Source organism: Hylobates moloch, unplaced genomic scaffold, assembly GCF_009828535.3.
Source record: "Hylobates moloch isolate HMO894 unplaced genomic scaffold, HMol_V3 SCAFFOLD_1, whole genome shotgun sequence".
Lineage (NCBI taxonomy): Eukaryota > Metazoa > Chordata > Mammalia > Primates > Hylobatidae > Hylobates > Hylobates moloch.
In genome coordinates this window covers 230,868,714-230,874,039 of record NW_026652276.1, presented here as the reverse complement: position 1 = coordinate 230,874,039, position 5,326 = coordinate 230,868,714, and positions in this window count along the sequence as shown.

The window sequence follows — 5,326 nt, the reverse complement described above, 5'->3', positions numbered from 1 at the left end:
CCCATTGTCTCAGCCCAAAATCTCCTTAAGCTGATTAGCAACTTCAGCAAAGTCTCAGGATACAAAATCAATGTACAAAAATCACAAGCATTCTTATACACCAATCACAGACAAACAGAGAGCCAAATCATGAGTGAACTCCCATTCACAATTGCTTCAAAGAGAATAAAATACCTAGGAATCCAACTTACAAGGGATGTGAAGGACCTCTTCAAGGAGAACTACAAACCACTGCTCAATGAAATCAAAGAGGATACAAACAAATGGAAGAACATTCCATGCTCATGGGTTGGAAGAATCAATATCGTGAAAATGGCCATACTGCCCAAAGTAATTTATAGATTCAATGCCATCCCCATCAAGCTACCAATGACTTTCTTCACAGAATTGGAAAAAACTACTTTAAAGTTCATATGGAACCAAAAAAGAGCCCGCATTGCCAAGTCAATCCTAAGCCAAAAGAACAAAGCTGGAGGCATCACGCTACCTGACTTCAAACTATACTACAAGGCTACAGTAACCAAAACAGCATGGTACTGGTACCACAACAGAGATATAGATCAATGGAACAGAACAGAGCCCTCAGAAATGATGCCGCATATCTACAACTATTTGATCTTTGACAAACCTGACAAAAACAAGAAATGGGGAAAGGATTCCCTATTTAATAAATGGTGCTGGGAAAACTGGCTAGCCATATGTAGAAAGCTGAAATTGGATCCCTTCCTTACATCTAAACATTCTTATGCCCATACTTGATGATCATTTATAACATATCCAATATTCTGAATATGTGGGGTTTTTAAATGTTTATTAAACTGGACTTTTTCTACCTTTCAATATAATGTGGAAGGGGGTAGGAATGAGTTTTTTTAACCAAAGCTTGACAGACTAAAAAAGAGATATTATTATCCACTAAAGAACAGTCTCTCAAAGACACAAATAAAAGCATCTTACACTTTTTTAAAAGAGGAAAGAGCAAAAGGAACAGTGATCAAAATCAGGAAGGAAGGCTGCATGCTGACTCTGCATGTTCTCTGCAGAAACTCCAGTAAACGTTCCTGAAACTGAAACAACAGTAAAGAAAAAGTCAAATAGGAATAATTGTGTGGGTGAATACCAGGGTGTGTGTGTGTTTTTTTTAAAGTAACAGTAAAAACACCACATTTCAGGCTTTAGGAGTCTTGCACCAGCAAAGAAACAGTGCATAATTCTGTAGGACTGAGGAGGTAGAGAAAGGCTGAGGAAAAAGGGGACTCTTGGAAACAGTGGGGAGGATTTCAGGATTTTTCTTTCTTTTAAATTAGTACTATATTTATTCTTTTTCATTACCTTGTTCCTTTTTTAATTTTTATTTTTATTTCAATAGTTTTTGGGGTACAGGTGGTTTTTGGTTACATGGATAAGTTATCTAGTTGTGATCTCTGAGATTTTAGTGCACCCGTCACCCAAGCAGAGTACACTGGACCCAATGTGTCGTCTTCTATCCCTCATCCCCCTCCCAATCTTCCCCGCTCCCAGTTCCTTAGTCCATTATATCATTCTCATGCCTTTGCGTCCTCATAGCTTAGCTCCCACTAAGAAATGAGAAAATACACTATTTGGTTTTCCATTCCTGAGTTGCAAGTGGGATCTCCCAGGGCACCACTAGACAGGTCAGATAATGACATTTTTCTAGAAATGGGACTTTTAAGGGGCTCTAACTCCATTCAGCTCCCTTCAATGGCTTCCAGGCTGCTAGTTTTCATAGTGATTTTAGTTTTTTGGTTTTCAAGGTTACCACAGAGTTGGGGGTAATGAGAAAGGGGCAAGTTGAAACATGACAGAACTCACTATTCTTACTATTTTTCTTGAATGAACACTCTCAATATTGCTTCAAGTGTTGGGTTGATACCCAGAGTTCTGAAAAAAAAGAGTTGATTCTGACTATTTTTTGACAGTGTTCTCTATTTTTGTGGAGATTTTTGGAGGGCATTATTCTGCTATTCCCACTGACATCATCTCACAATTATATTTGTCTTATAAATATACAGCATTGTGGTTGCAGTGTGAAAGGTAATTTGAGAGAAGCAAGCCTCGAAACAGGTTCAATCCAAAGAAACAGTTGCAACAATCCAGTCCAGAAATGATGGTGACCATAACTCGAGTAGAGATAAGGAAAAAAAAAAGTGGATGCTCCAGAGAGATATGAAGCCTTTATAATACACAACTCTTTTGTTATTTATTGGAAGAAACAGTCAAGGCTTCTGGCTTGGACAACTGGACAGATTATGGCACCATTTGCAAAACAGGAAACCCAGGAAGGAAGGGATGAACAGCCAGTGGAGCCAAAAGTGGTGCCCGTGAGAACCTCATTACCCAGTGAAAACACAAATAGAAGAAAGACCAAAGGTATTTAGTGCATGCTCCAATACCCAGTAGACCTTGCAGTGTTGACTTGAAGCTATGGTGGCCAACAGGATTGAAAGGCATGCTTTGTAATTAACAGTGCCTAGTAAGCAGCACCCAGTGGAGAAGGATTTGGATCAGGACAAAAGTAAAACCAAGATAAACACCACATGACAAGTGACAGAAATTTTCGGTGGCTAATGTAACTCATCCATTGGGAAATCTCAGAAATAAACTGAGGGGAAACAGGAACTTGCAGGCAGCCCATAGTGCTGCAAGAGCAGGTGGGTTGCAAGCTAGGAAAACATTCATAATGATTGTCGACATGATGTCATTTTAAACTTCAGGTTACTGATGATTTTCGAAGGATAAATTACAAATATATTCCCAGAGGATCTTTTAGGCATGACACCTTGGCCCTGGCTTGAACTCTTTTAATCAAGCCTGCACGCTGCCCTATAATCTGTGGGTCAGGAAATGCAAGCCCGCCACACTACCACCCACCAACATACATGAGGACGATGTGAAGTGAAGAGCAATAAACAGGAACTGTTTGTAGCTGAAGAGGAAAATGTATCATGCTGATCATGCTGTTCACAACTAGATTTTACACCAGTCTGTTGAGCACATCCTGTGTGTATTCACAGAAATACAGAGGTGCAAGAGTGAAGGCCACAGAGGTTTCTCATGAACATCAAGCTGCCTCTCATGGGAGAGTGGGAGGTGAGGCCTGCCAATGCCTTCATCTGCTAGGGAGGATGATAGTGTGCTAGTGGTAGAGGCTGGACCAATGGGCCCATGGAACAAACTAATGTAATGATGGGCTAGGAAGGAGAGGGTTTTTACTGAAAAGGTGGATGCTTCATTTGAGGTAGGAGGAGAAGAGGCTCATAGCCAAGTGGCCTGGGGATTCTTCTAGGGAAGTGAGCTTGCTGGCAGGCTTCACAGATCATGTCAGCCACTTAGCTGACTCCCTTGCGAAATTTAGCCAAATTTTATGGGATTTTCTGTTGTTATGGAATCACGAAACTATTTTTTTTTTTTACTCTTTATGCTAAATTCATCACAAAAGCCTTGTTCTTCAGTACATCTTTCTCAGTGCAGGAAAAGAGAGAAATGAAGTGAAAGGGATTGCTATGAGGAAGGAGAGGAGGCTGGGGGTGCTGGAGGACTGTTTGAGAAAAATAAGCATGTTCTCAGTGCATTAGCAAAACAGAGGCACTGTAAATAGGCAAAAAACATTTCCTTAGAAGTTACCTCTCTCACTCTCTAACCAAAAGAGGTCTGGACCATCTGTACATCCTGCAGTCTATCACATTGGTCCACTGTATCAGGGTCTCTCAGCCTCGGGACTATTGACATTTTGGTCCAGATAACTCTGTTGTGGGGGACTGTCGGGTGCATCTTAGGATGTCCAGTAGCATCTATCCCTGGATTCTATTTACCACATGCCAGTAGCACCCACTCCCTGTTGTGGCAACTAAAAATTTCTCCAGGAGGCCAGGTGTGGTGGCTCACGCCTGTAATCCCAGCACTTTGAGAGGCCAAGGCGGGCAGATCACGAGGTCAAGAGATCAAGACCATCCTAGCTAACACAGTGAAACCCCATCTCTACTAAAAATAATTTTTAAAAAAATTAGCTGGGCATGGTGGTGGGCGCCTGTAGTCCCAGCTACTCAGCAGCCCGAGGCAGGAGAACAGCGTGAACCCGGGAAGCGGAACTTGCTGTGAGCTGAGATCATACCACTGCACTCCAGCCTGGGTGACAGAGCAAGACTCCGTCTCCAAAAAAAAAAAAAAAAAAATTTCCCCAGGAATTGCCAAATGTCTTCTACAGGGCAAAATGGTTTCCAGTTGAGAACTAGCACATTACCTCAATGACATCACATTGAAGGGGCAGGACGAGCAATAGGTGGCCCGCATGATAGTGGCCTTGGTAAGGCACACATGTTTGAGAGAGTAGAATATCAATTCTGGACTTCCAGCTCAAGGAGGGTCTTCAGTGAGACATGGAGGATGTCCGCCAATTATGCCAGTGAGGAAGGGTTGCCATTCTTGAACGCTTTCACTTCAAGAAGAAACTTGCCATTCAGCTCCAGCTGCAACACTGTCAGGCCCCACCTGAGCTTCTGAGCTGAAGCCATGCTTTCTCCAGCCAGTCCCCAGCCTAAAGCTGAGCACAGCAGAGCTCCTAGTGTCTGTCCAATGCAGGACTTGGCTATTGATCTGTCTTTGCCCCAGAATTCCCTATTGAGTTGGCCTGGGCTTTGCCAGGCTCTCCCTGCCCAACTCAGCTCCTCCCTACTTTCCTCTTGCAAGTGTCCAGTCTAAATGACAGTCTGAAGGCTTTCCCTGCCCAATTTGGCTTCTTCCCTCCTTTGTCTTTCATGAGCATTCCCCACAAATAAACCTCTTGTACTCCTAACTCTTTCTTGGCATGTACTTCTCAGAGAAACTGACACAGCAGTATTGTCGCCCCGCTCAGACTTGGACCTAAAGGAAAACAGCAAGGTATGTTAGAGACAAGCTGTGAGAGGATGCCACATTGCTTAGCCCACACATCACCCACCTTGTGCAGCTCCCAGTGTCACCTGCTCACCCATAGGTAGCACACTGGCATTTGTTTCTGCCTTCAAGCAGAAGGGAAGCTCAAGGAAGAAGCACAAAATGCCTTTCAGACCTTATTCCTCCCATGTTTCTGGTTCTAATACTGGTTACATTTATTTGTCCTTGCTATACTAAGATGTCCAGAGTGAAAGATAACTGAACCGTCAGGGACCTGCCACCCAAATGGCTGTCACCCAGTCTAAATAAAGGTCCTCAAGCACCAAAGATACAAAAACCTCGCCTGAGTCAAGGTATCTAAACATCTCAATTGTCTCTTCATGAAGGTATGCTCCTTCCCTAAATCAGAAAAATAGAAATGAGAAAGAGAATA